Consider the following 14239-nt stretch of genomic DNA (forward strand, 5'->3'; position numbering starts at 1 on the left):
CGAGAGCATTTAAACTACAAGCTGTACGCTAACTAGGCTTTATTTTAGGGGTGTGCCAAAAAATTGATTCATAAAAGAATCGAGATTCTCATTAATTAATCGAATCGGTATTAATATCAAAAATCGATTTTATTTAAATTAGAAATGAAGAAGAAGGGGAAAAGGCAGTTGTAGCCCACATGCTGTTTTTGTGGAAAAGGGCACTTACAATACAAAATTAATAAATGTAAAAAAATAAAAAAATAAAAATTAAAAAAAAAAGACACTTTAATGTCTCTATTTGTCATTTTGTCTTGCAAAGCAAGTAGATCATGACAATGTTGTGCATATTTGTAAATTGAAGCAGAAATCATTTGTCAATCAAATCATTTTGAATCGAAAATCGTTCGAATCGAGAATCGATTCTGAATCGAATCGTAGACCCAAAAATCGTCATCGAATCGAATTGTGAGACAGTCAAAGATTCCCAGCCCTACTTCATTTCTTCAGCATGAAAATAAATAAATGAATGAATAAATAAATGTACTCACTATTTTGACCTACTATACTTCTTGTGACATTTTTGTTCGGCGCTGTGCCGTGAGATTTTCTTTTCCCGATGTGAAATACGTTCTCAACAAAATGTTTGTCCTTGTCAAACATAGCCATCGAGGATGCAGACCCCACAGCTCATGTTGAACATTAACGCGCGGCCGTCTTGTATATGCTCATTAACTCCCGACCCACATGCCATAAATCTCACTCCTAATATGGCACTGAGTGCACTTGCAAACAACTGTAGGGGCCCCTTTTCATTTCTCTATTAACATATGACACCCATATATTCTTGTCACATTATAGCACGCCGTGGAATTGAATTGAAAATGTTGTCGCGAATACTGTTCTACTCCGGCAGACAGAGCTACATATTAATAGATCAAATCCCTCCCAGGTCTGCTACCTCCCAACCTGTGCTGGTAATATACGTGATGTATGCCGCCTCGCCCTCAATAACACTCGTATTAGATGCATGGGAGCAGCTCACTGATGCTTGTCACTCTGTATTGCCTTTATTTTGCTCAGGCCTCGCTTGTAATCTCAAGAGATGAGGAAAGGCCGAACGTGACCAGTTCAAATTTGTCTATTTACAGTTCATGTGTATTTTCAAATGAACAATGTGACTGTGTTTACCAAAGCATGGCAAGAATTAGGGATGTTCGATACCACTTTTTTTTCAGACCGATACCGATACTCAGACCCTCAGTACTCACCGATACCAACTGCCGATACCAGTAGTACATTTTGACAAATAAAAAAAAAAAAATCACTAAAATACGTTTTTAAACAAATATATTTCCTTTAATTTTGACAAAAAAAAAAACAGCACAGTCACTCTTCAAATAGTCTTAACGCTCAAAATAAAACACAAAAATGCTCTTTTAGTTTAAGATTCACAATTTTGAAGTATTTCCAAACCGGTGAAGTTTTGGTGAAAAACTGCTGCAAGCTAGCGCCACTTACAGGCAAGGAGGACTCACTTAACGTCTTCCCCCTCTGCCATCGGTCGCTTGTACTCGTCCGCGTCACGAGTACTTGAGTACTTGAAAAAAGGCTGGTATCGGCCCGATACCGATACCTGGTATCGGTACTTGCCCATCCCTACTATTGTTGGGGTGGGGGAACGAACAAAGGTAATTGACAGGCATATATTCTTCATCCTCTGCTTAAAATGATCATTACAACAGCATGCTGAGTTCCGCACAGTTGTGAAAATCTTCATTTGTGACAGCACAACTGTACTTTATTACTCTGCACCCAGTGGCCAAGTCGTACACAACAGAAGGCGTGTCACAATTCATTAATTAATTAATTATATTACACAAAGGGTTTAATTCTTGCCATTATATTTAATCATGCACACAGTAAATTCTTGACAGTGAATTTGACCATTTAGAGTAAATTTGATTCTATTTAAAGTGGGACCAAATAGACTCAGTTTTAGAGTCATATTTACACTTAGAAGAGAGTAAAAATAAAGAATTAAAAAAAATAAAATAAAAGTCATTCAAGGGTTGAGGAATGAACTGACGAGCTTCAGCTTGGGTGCCACTCTACCACCTGAACTATGCCACTCCTACTGTTTGCTTCTATTGTTTTTGGTCTCGGAGTTATGAAGACTCCAGCTGACTTGAGCGTTATATTAATACACAGTAGGAGCTGCATGGCTCAGGGAGTAGATCGGCTGTCTCCCAAAGCTGAAGGTCGCGAGTTCGTTCCTCAAACCTTGAGTGACTTTTTTTTTTTTTTTTTTCAATTTTTAATTTTACTCTCTTCCAAGTGTAAATATTACTTTAAAACGGCGTCGATTTGGCCCCACTCTAAATAGAGTCAAATTGACGCTACAGAACTTACTGTGTATGCTTTTACATTATGCTACAATTTTATAGGGCAGGGTTCCCCAACCACGGTACATCCGCGGGACATTCGGTACTCGGCCCCCACGGGAGGTGATTACCTTCATAGTGCTGCTGTTTTGATTAGCAATAAAGTTCAACAGTCTATGTAATAATACTTCGAGTTCCAGTCTTTCTTTTGTTTTCTAATGAGAACAAAGGAAGTGATTATTGTGATAGAGCGAAGTGATTTGGGCCAAATCCAAGCAAAGGGAGTAAAACTGTACAAAAGTATCAATTGAGTCATTGGTCAAATGGAATTGCTTTGGACTCCGGCCTGCTGAATTGGCATGTAATCCAAACTCCTTCCCCGAGTCCCTCCCCACCATTTCCCTACTTTACCAGCTCTTTACCGAAATGTCACTGATTAAAAGGCTGTCGCGAAACATTGATGTGCACCCAACAGGATGTGATGTAAGAGAAGGACACCCACAACCTTTTCCATAAGCACTGGCAAGTACTCGTTTGGGACTCCATCAGCTCTCCACACAATCAGGGCTTTGACCCGCCAGCACACAGCGCCTCGAATGGAAATGAACTCGCTGATGAAGTGACGGTGAGCTTGAAAGAGCGTGTGCGGGATACAGTGCGTGCGTGCGTGCGTGTGCGCCGTAATGCGTCCAATGAGGAAGCACTTTTTTGGACTGGGAGCTCTCTTCAGAGCTTCCTGTCGCTGCTTGAATAGATGGCGGGCGTCTCCCATACCTGACGGCGGTTGAGGGTCACGGCATCAGCAGAGGACTTGGCTGCGGTCGGCACACATGCTAATGCGGCTCACGGCAGCGGCGAATTCTTGATGGCGTCGAAAGCCGTGGTCCCTGCGGAGTACAAACGGGGAAGACATGTCACGGTTATTTTCATCAGCAACTGTGCACGATCGTGTCCAAATGTACAAATGCTTTGTTACGAAGTTTGTTAAAGATATTTTTCAGGAAGTTTTTGTCGGGTTGGAACCATGGCAACATTTACATTTACTCCCCACATTTGATAATACTCCTTACTTAGTTATAATAGGAACATATATAAGAGTTAGGAGCACGTTCATAAAAAAAAAAAAAAAAAAGAAGGAATCAAAGTTTTGATAAGACGTGCAAACAAAGCAACAATTAAAATAAAAAAAACAGCAAAAGCTACAATTATGCAAATTGTTGTTTGAATTCCCCAACTGGGTAAAACAATTGATACGTAATTTCCCTAATGGGATTAATGAATCTATCCATTCATATGCAAGTTTCCTCTGACAAACAAACAATATTGAACAAAAAATGGTTTAAAAAGCTTACAATTTGTCCTCCTGGGCCGTTGCACATAGCCATACAATTTAACATTAATCTCCCCGGCTGCTCCTTAGTCTGTTTCCAGGTTGTTGTAAACCTCCACAGCTGGTGTTTATCCTAGCTTAGCAGGACACCACATTTGTGTCAGGGACCCTGAGGAAAAGGGAGCTTTTTCTTTCTTCCTTTTTTTTTTTTTTTTTTGCTTTGTTTAAAGCAACCCAACTTCACCGAGAAGATGATGTGTATGCCTCCATTTTGACATTCTTTTTGGAATTTCTCTTTCTTTCTTTATTTCTCGTCACAATAGTCGCATGGCCGTGTGTATATATATATATATATATATATATATATATATATATATATATATATATACACACACCCACACATGTGCTTCTTGAACGTACCCAGTCCGATAAATGGGAGTTCATTGTCGACTATATACTGCATGTGGATGCATGGATACAGCCTTGATCCGTGTGCATCAAAAGGTGTACTGAGAAAAGCTGCTGTTTTCAAGCACTAGTGCTCCTCAGCCCTCTCCTGTTGTTTTTGCTTTGAGAAGAAGAGAAAAAAAAAAAGTCGGAAAAAAAGAAGAAAAAAAAAAGATCCACATAAAGGCCTACTCTGCCCTCTGTGCTTGAGCTAGATAAAGGCTTTATTGCCGTGAGGTCGTATTGCATTCGGCGCGGGTGCGAGCGGCTCCTTTAAAGCTCTCTGCCGTCGGGAAAAAATATGTAACTAAAAACAACACACACACACATTTCCTTTTGACCTTATCAACGCTTACACGGAAGAGCGGTTTAGTTTGGCTTCAGTAAATATATTTAGCTGTGTGGGCGTAGTTGGTTCAGTATATTGTTAAATGCACTGTGTAGGCTTGTTCAATGAGGGATCATTATGGCAGCGATACAAAAAGGCATTATAGGATAGTAGGAATATCAATACAACAATATTGTCCGCCTTGGTCAATATGAACCACGTGTATGCAGGTTCACTATATACAGTATAAATCAAACACATTTAATAACAATTTTTAAAGTTGTCAAGAAGAAAGTTTTGTAAGCATTTAACATCCAAAATTACTACATCACCAAAATGATAATGATAGTGTATCACCGTATGATGTCATCATGTTTTGCTATTTGAAGCTCATGCAAATGCTAACGACAGTATTGCGATACCACACCAGAGATCTCATAACCGTATCGTATGCAAGACAAGCATTCCCACGCTATGCAATAGGCACAAAACTAATGTTTGTCATGTATGACTTGGTTATCGAGCTTAGTAACTAATCTGAATGAGTTGGGTCGCAGGAGTGGATTTATTGGGGGAGCCTGATTGAATAGAAATTCCACTGGCCTGCTGCAGCACGGTGGCTTGCCAAAATAATGCGGGGGTAGTTTATCTCGTCTGCCGCCTCTCGATGATGCACTGAATGAATCAAACAGAAGCCCTTACACAACACTTTTAGCTGTTTGCAGGCATCCAAAAACACTTTGGCATTGTCTTATTGCGTATGAAAGCACTAAAGAACCCCAGCGGAAAACGTTGCCAATGCCTACAGTACGATAAGCGGAGGTTTTCCATCGCTCCGCTTCAATCATAACGCCAAATACGGCGTTACATGCAAATTTGCAAAAAGTGAGTTTCCTTATTGTCACGGACGTTGAAAGGGTTAATAACTCAGCAGCTTACTGCTTGCTGTCTCATTTCAATGCATGTGCTACATTTTCAACATGTTTTTATTAAGGAAAGTTATGAGGGGATCAAATAAGCACCACTTCGATGTATGCAAACACGTCCTTATGCCATGTATAACCACAACATAAAACATACTTGCAGGAGCTGCTAAGATTCTTTGACAAAGACTTGAAAAGGCTCAAGCACAGCTCTATAAACAATTTTTGGAGATGTTTTTTTTCAATAATTGACTGCCTCAGTCTACGGTTTAGCTGCTCTCGGAGAGTCAGGCTGAGCACAAACAACAAAATCACAAGTCTGCGTACAAGCTGTGATGCAGTGGCTACCCTCAAGTTCATAAATGAGAAAATCAACTTAAAAGTTACTCAGCGGCCATGCTGGTTGCTCTTGATCCTGTTAAAAAGCCATTACTATTCAGTGCCTAAGCAGAAACGTCGCGGCGATCGGATATTGGATGTTTGCCTCAACTGGGGCATTTAATGGCGATCGCATTGTTTTCTCCCCCCGAAAAATTGATTAGTCTGGAATGTGCGGCAAAAGCACGACGCAAGAGCGTGATTAAAAATGAATAAGACAATCCATTTTATGCCTCTCTTGCCCACATTATCCTTAATGTGCGGGGCATGGAAAAACACACTATCTGATACTATTCTTTACACACAATAAGAAATTTCAGGGAGTACAGGAAAATTGCAATGGCAAAGGAGCCTACATGGGCGATATACTAACCGGGAGAGAAGCAAAGAAACCTTTCCAAGCCAAACTGGACATTTCAAACGTAGATGTAAAAAAAACACACCAAAATGTCACAAGATGGCACCAAAGTAGTACTTGAATTGCACAAGACATGTTTTGACATTCGGAAAACATAAAAAGTCTATTTAAGCCCTTTGCGCAGTAATTTAAAAATGGTATTAAAACCCAACAATGTGTGACTCACTCCCTCCTGTCAGGACTAGGATCATGCAAGGGTTATGTTTACTGTCATGACTAGGTTCATGCAAGGGTTATGCTTACTGTCATGACTAGGGTCATGCAAGGGTTATGTTTACTGTCATGACTAGGTTCATCCAAGGGTTATGCTTACTGTCATGACTAGGGTCATGCAAGGGTTATGTTTACTGTCATGACTAGGTTCATGCAAGGGTTATGCTTACTGTCATGACTAGGGTCATGCAAGGGTTATGTTTACTGTCATGACTAGGGTCATGCAAGGGTTATGTTTGGGTCATGTTTGGTGTGGTCAAATGTCTGTTTTGAACTGATATAACCAGCATCTCGTTTCAAACGGTAAGACGCTATGTGATGTCAGAAGCTATGTGATGTCAAGAATCTTGAATCAACAGCCAATCAGATAATACCATGTCAGTCCTGTTGCCCACATGTCTAGCCACAGCCAATCAGCTCGATTCGCTGTCTATATAAGCCTGTCTGAGAAGTGTGTGTTTTTGTCGGATTATGACTTTTCACGTTTCTCTGTGCAACTCTCGTTTCTCATCCAGTCAAGTTTGTTCCACGCCTCTCGATGTGAATAAATAGTTAAAATCTTATTTGTGTCAGCGTTTTTGGGATCCAACCCCAGCACATAACACCTCCCACCTCTGGTTTCACGTAAAAGTAGGGTAGGGGGTGATGTCACAAACAACACAAATTTCTTTTCACGGTTATCGCACACTGTGTTAAGATTTTAACCAGCATGGCGTAATAGCATCACGTGTCACCGATACGTAGCTCGGCCTGCTTTTTGGTGGTGAAGCAGTCGTTTTGATAACACACAGGCAAATGGTGCAATGAGCCGATTAGCCTCTCCGAGACAAAATGACAACATTTATAGTCGGTGCTTAGCACTAAAATCCTTTATGACCCGGCGCTCACTTCAGCGGATTGATCTTAATCCTGCAAGCTGCCAAAATGCTGCTTGAGGAGCACAATTCCAAATATGGACATTCCGCGAGTCAATGACAATAAGTGCCCTTCAAAATCATTTCTAAGTCATCCATTGGCTGGTGAACGACAATCGAAAACATTTTTTGTCTCACCCAGGTGGGACAACAGCTTGTGCACATTAATATCTACAGCAAAAATGAGAGCAATTACAACACCCATTCTTTTTTTGGGTGAGAGTTTTCCGGACCCACACTTTTTGTATAGTGTTAGTGGTGTATAAGCACCCACATGTATCTTGCTGAAAGGAGAAAGGATACAGTGTAACACCCACATTTTTTTTTTTTTTAAACTGCTGTTAATGCACATGTTCTTTTTAAAAATGCCCAATATCCTAAATTGACAGGAATGTAGCCGTTTTTTTAATAAGAATACACAAGGGAAGCTAATATAAAATAAATAATAGTGGATTCAAGACAGAGCCTTGCGGGACTCCGTGATACAATTGTAAAATGGTACTGTATAAAACTCTCTTTTCTTTTACAATTTCATTTTAGTTTCAGCAGAGTCCGTGCGGTATATTTGACATTGTTAAAATTATATTACTTGCTGTGTTGCGTTATATTAGTTTATATATGCTCCTAACATGCTATAAATCTCTTTTTTCCATTTTTGTTCTTTTTCAGCATGGACTAGCCTCTTGACATGAACAAACGGCAGATTTCAGTTGTGTTATGATTGGTCAACCCTGAATGTACCGCCATCATGACAATAGCCTCATTTAGTCACTTCAGCCTCCATAATGGCTCACAGTCCTATTTTGGCTATTTGTTTTCAACATGCCCTTGCCTGAAGGTTGTGAGATTTATTCTTTCCTTTCTGAATAATGTCAATGAAGTGAACCAACACATCCTCGTCCCGAAACGTCTAATAATCTGCTCTGCCACTATTAATACCCCATCTGTCCTTGTATTTAGTCACGAACATTAGCCACTCGATGTTTATTTAATTAGTGGGGCACTTTGGCGCTCTCGTTTTGTGTTTCATATGAACAAAACTGAGGCTCTCTCTTGCACACAGACATGGAAAGCTTGCGTGTGGGTATAACCTTGTGAGGCAAAATGTCGTTCTTTGTAAACACCATGCAGGGAATTTGTCATTATAGTCTGCTGTATGTACATGAGGATAGCATTGATGTGATGACATTACATTTTTGTTGTTTATTAATCTTGCAGAAAAAATTGCATTTCAGAGGGCTAGCGTATTGAAAATCCCCCTTTTATGCATTTTGGTTTGCTTTTATGACAAAGCCGTTCCTTAATGACACACTGCCAGCGATCAAAACATGCTGGCAAACAGAACTATTTTACTCAGCTGGTGCTGCTCTAATTAGTTGTTCCCCTTCTTTCATTATTTGATCATCTTCTTTTACAGTTTAAAAGTATCATTTGAGCTTCTCGCATCAGATCTCGCCAGGGTAGTTGATATATTCTGTGAATTCATGGGGATGTATATAGTATGCCTCCCGTGGATGTCTTATTTAATTACAAAGTTGTAATGACAGCATAACTTGTAAGGCAGCAAACTTCTGTGATGTCTATATCAATGTGAGAGAGACCAAAATTAAGGATGCCAGGAAAAAAAACAATCAACCAACTAGCCAACCAACCAACCAAAAGATTTGTTTTTTTCCACTGTCAAACTGACCTGCTTTTTTTCTGCATTTCCCCCTCTGAGTGTCCTGTGTGTAAGCCACCGACATAAAATGGGGGCTGAATTCAGCCCAAAAATTTAATTGAAACACAAACTTTTGAGTTGAAATCAATTGGTAACGCTCGTCAAATTATCTTCACCGGTTGAATGAACAAAGCCACCAAGTAAGCAAAAGCCACTGTTCAGCACTTCACATGAACTCTTGACACTTTTTAGCATCCCTCCAAATGAAACAATGATGTCGCACCGGTGGAAGTTTATTCATTTCTTATGTCAGAAAAACTAGAGGTTGCAAAAGAGGACCGGGGCGTCGAGAGCAGCCGAGGGAGGGAAGGGACAATAAATCATGTAGAAGAAGCAGTGCCCGAGGGCCCGGAGCACCGAGGATGGAATATCTAGTGAGGGGAGGGAGAAGGTGAACGGGGGGCTGCCTTTGAGTACACAAGCCAGATAAAGAGAGGAGTGTTGGGCATAAACAAAGAGGGGAGAGGAAGGTGAGATGTGAGAAGGTGTACATGACAAAAGGGGACCGGGCTCAAAAGGAACATCTGTCAGCAGCAGGTACAGTTCAGGTTTGGGAAAAAAAAAAAAAAAAAAACACGTTCCTTGTTTAACTGCAGTGAAATGATGCAAGGGGATTCATTTTAATGGCAGAATTAGCAATTGATTATTCACACTTATTTTAGCAATATGATAATGTCAACTAAATAGCTATTTAGGAAAGCGCAACAAGAGCTGGGACTATTTAAGAACAGAAAAGTTGGTGTTTTTTTATTTTTTTAAAACAATATTCAACTAAAATGAAACAATTTCTTTACAATAAGCTAGACATGACGGCGTTGTCACGTTTCGGTACTTACTCAAATTCGGTGTATTCTATCTGAATAAAGTGGTGTTGGTGCATCCCTAGTTAAAACCGACTGAGATGTCACAAAAAGCTCCTAAAATGGATTTAGGTCAACATCTCTAAAGCATTCTAAACCCCTGAAATGGTCACTGTTGAACACGAGCCTGGCAAGCCACGCCCACTTTCCTAAAAAAAAAAAAAGGAAGTGGGTCTGGCCGCTTTTCGCCCCGTTCAAAACGAACCATCCAATCAAATTTGTTTACTTGCTGTGACGTATTCTTTGTGAGCAACGTCACTCTTTGGCAACGGAAGTCCACCCACATAACATTCAAAATGGCGCATGGGAAGATTCATTCGGCATTAAACTCCGTTTTCAATGACCAGAAACGTATCGAGTCGTTAAAACTACAGCAGCTGACCCTACTGGAAGCATTTATTTCAAAAGAAGACGTGTGTAAGGGACTGAAAATGTCGCTTACTTGCAGTCGCGAGAAGTGAAGCCACTGGCGGCCATCTTACGTTGCCATTCGCAATGGCTGTCTAACTTGAATACACTGATTTCTCTCCAGCGTTTTTTCCACGTTATTTTCTGTTTCTATTGCAAAAATGCCACCACTAGTAAGACTTGGGAGAAGCTCTACATGCACACTTCATGTTCAAGAACACGATTACGTGATCTGAGGCACGCATGCTCAGAAGTCGGCCATATTTGTTCGCCAACTACGGCAACTAACACTCGATCAAAATATTTAGGAAGAGTGCCCACACGTTGCTTTTCTAACATCGTGCTCGCTCTTCGCTGATTGGTTCTTTCCACTGTCTGTTTGGTCAGGTTTGCCACGCCTCAGAAAACGCACTTGATAGCGAACACAGGAAAACCGACACAAGCACAGGGTGAGAACGCACGGACGCAAGGCAAATGGCGGATCCAAAATGAAGAAACTCGTAGATCCTCATTTGTGGACGAGCAATCAAAGAAAACCTCAACAGTGCTAATTTGGGTATCCATGTTCCCTGCAGGAGCATTAGGGCAGCTCCTCTGCGTGCTTCCCTCTCCTGCGTATACAAGGCGCTCTTCACTTAAGAGCATGTGATGATGTGTGAGAGGAAAAAGGCTGTCTCATTAGAAGCCGCCCCATCGGTGGCCTGTAATTGTCCACATTTCAGTAGAGCTCTGCGACCTTGGCCCCGCTACCCCCCTGCGAGACGTGCTAGCTTTCGGTTGGGTTTGCTATTTTGAATCTGTCAGGAGTCAACAGCCAGGACTAAGAGCGATTATTTCCATAATTGCATCAATTGCCAAAAGGTTCTCTTGTTCTGCTTGCCGCACATTGGGAGTCTTGTCGGTTTCAAGTTTGAAACATCTATCAAGTCTTTGTAGATTGAAATAATGAGGGGCTTTCCATGCACGCTTTTAGAGGTTGCTTGGCTACTTTTACTTGTGCAACAGTCCAGTTGAGCTGAGGGGTTTCAAAAAAACCTTTTACGTGACCCACTTTGGATCCTGGCACTAAATGTAGTAATCTGGTAGTAGCTAGGTAGTTAAATATTCAAGATTTTAGCTTTCAAGGTTTTAGTCCAAAAGAGTTTGTATTAGTGGGGTGAAAACTGGGTCACAGAGTCAAAAGTCACAAATGACAGAGGAAGGCCAGGAAAAGCTATTCAAGTCTGTCCTGTGTATTCAAATTAAAATGAAGAACGTTCCTTGAGGATAGTTGTAAGTTCCGCCGGATTACTTTCTATTTCAGCTCGTGGCGCTTCTGATGAGACGCGCCGCACAGGAAGTGGCTCACGAGATGGAATATTTTGTGGAGACCAGTCAACGGGGATTAATCAGGACTGAAAATGGCTGTATGAGGAGAAGTGCTGTGCTGAATTGGAGGCAGGTGGGGGGGGGGGGGGGGGGGGGGGGGGGAAAGCAGCAGAGTGAAATGTTTCTGGATTTCTGGGACAGTAAATGTCACTCGGACTGTGAAGTTCATTGGGGCACCACCGAGGGAAGAAAATTGGTTGGCGTAACAAATCAACGTTCCACTGGAGATGCAATTTAAGAATATCACGTCACCAGCTAGAATGCAGACCTCCGCCAAGGCCAAACTATCCTTAACATCCATTTTCCCGTTGTTGAAAAGAAAGACTTTTGGCGCATATCGAGAGGAAGACTTCTGCAAAATGCAGAATGGCTGCTAGAGGAGGAAATGCTTCCAATGCAGTATCACATTTATACAGGTCATCAAATTCAAGGTAATGCTACTAATTATTATATCGGCGTCTTGAAGATTACATTTGCAACCAGCAAAGGGAGCTAATTGGCGACTACTGAGGCAGCTAGCATACATCATTTTACATTTACAAATACATCGTAGGGCATTCAATTTACAAGTTTTACCGATACAGATGCGATTAAAATAACAATATCTCAAATTATAACCCTCACATTTTTGTAAATATTTTTGAAAATCTTTTTATGGCTAGTGTGCCCCCTCCAAGTACCTCAACATACGGCCATTAACGTAAAGCACTGACAACAAAAGTGAGTACACCCCGAAGTGAAAATTTCCCAATTGTGTATTTTCCCTCCTGTCGTGCTAAGGAAGATGGACGGATATAAGGCATGTTTATGGAAATGAACTTGAAGAGGATCTTCTTTTACTACCATGTTTATTCTGGTCTGTTATCAATTGGCTGCTTACGGGTTGGATAAAATATGGCTTTTCTGGAGCGCACACAAAGCCAAGGCCGAAACGGATTAATTCACTATACATAATTTCCTACGGGAAAAAAGTGGATTTTTTATTACTTGCACCATGAACCTGTAAAAGTAGAAGGTTTTATGACTGATATCCGGAGATTTACCGCAGCGCAATGTCGATTTTCGCATCCTAATGTATGACTGTAGAACCCTAAAGAGGGAAGAATTTGATTTTCAAGTGTAAAAACAATTGTTCCATAGTGCTTCCCTGCAACAAATCTCGTCTCTCTTCTGATTTCTGGCAGCTGGACAGCAGGGAAACACTGTTTGCAGAAATTTAATGGGTATATTACACGGAATGTGATGAGTAAGGAGGACACTTGGCCTCCCCGTCGCTTCCCCTTGTGAAAACGCCACCACTAAATTTGCACGGGAGGCCATGACGCGCAAACAAAACGGTGTTCAGCGGTAAATAAAGTGGAGGTAAGCAGAACGGCATGGAGAAAATAAATGAAGTTAAGTGGGGGGGGGGGAAGGAGCAGGGGATATGCGGAAGGAGGGCGAGCGCATCGGTGGCAGTTTTAATGAAGGCCGTGAGGATGATTAATGAGCGCTTGATGGTGCGAGAGGCAAAGGGTGCATCCGAGAAGAAATGAGGCGCAATGGAGGTGATGACAAAGCGAGGTCAAAAACGACACGAGGCTTCTTCTGATGGGACAGGAGTGAGCGGTCGATCGCTGCTTAACCTCAAAGATCAAACCCACCGATTCAATAAACGAGCAAAAAGTCGGCTACAACCGTGATCAGGAGTAATTACTTTGAATAACCCTCACCGTTTGAGTGGCGAGGGTTCGGTTAAATTATGCTTCTTTTTTTTTTTCCACTACTTCAAACACTTCCAAGGTGTCTCGACAATTTCGTCAAAATAGCCCTCGGATCCAAAATTACTTAGAACTTAGACTGTTGTGAGGGGGCGGTCCTGTCCAACGCTGACCGGTTCCCACTTGCATAACCTCGTGTGAATTTTTCTTGTGAAAGTTTTGTTGTGCTGTGTGACAGATGTTTCTACTTGAGTGTGACCAGGGTTTTGATGTGTTTGAAGTTTTTGTTATGTGTGAGAGGATTTTGGTATGAAGGTATCTGTGAGAGTTTGTTGGTGGTGGTGAGGTTTGTTTACTTTTTTTTGCTGGGTGTGCGTATTTTTGTGAAAGTGAGAGATTTTTATATCAGTGAGAGCGATTTGTTGTTACGTGTATGTGAGGTGTTTCATGTGAGGGTTTTCCGTTTGGGATGCGAGATGTTTTGGTGCATATGAGGTTTTTTTTTTTGTTTTTTTTGTTTTTTTGGTCGAGTGTGTGTTTGTGCGAGAGTTTGGCTGAGAGTTTTTAATAATTTAATTAATATTTTTTAAATAATTTTCATTGTGAGTGTTTTTTTTTTAATGAGAGCGGTTCTGTGGTCAATGTGAGAGTTTAATGGGGTGTGTGAGAGTTTTTTTGTAAGTTTGAGAGGTTGTTTTTTTTTTAGAAGTGAGATAGTTTTGTGTGAGAGACATTTTGATGATTGTAAGAGATGTATGTGTGAGAGGTTTTTAATAACATTTGAGGGGCTTATTAATGTGTGAGTTTTTTTTCCATGTGGAGAGTTTACTGGTGATGTGAGATTTTTCTTCTGCAATGAGAGTTTTTGG

At 41.0% G+C, this 14239-nt stretch overlaps 1 protein-coding gene across 6 annotated transcripts in view; it reads right to left on the reverse strand.

The window, feature by feature from the left end:
* The window catches only part of large1 (LARGE xylosyl- and glucuronyltransferase 1), a 192811-nt gene that overhangs the window by 91188 nt on the left and 87384 nt on the right, over positions 1-14239 (reverse strand). For all 6 annotated transcript variants that reach the window (XM_077499386.1, XM_077499383.1, XM_077499384.1 and 3 more), the window contains one exon: positions 3138-3250. The gene's annotated coding sequence lies outside the window, so the exon portion shown is untranslated. The remainder of the gene's footprint in view (positions 1-3137; positions 3251-14239) is intronic.

The sequence above is a fragment of the Festucalex cinctus genome, chromosome 16, assembly GCF_051991245.1.
Source record: "Festucalex cinctus isolate MCC-2025b chromosome 16, RoL_Fcin_1.0, whole genome shotgun sequence".
Lineage (NCBI taxonomy): Eukaryota > Metazoa > Chordata > Actinopteri > Syngnathiformes > Syngnathidae > Festucalex > Festucalex cinctus.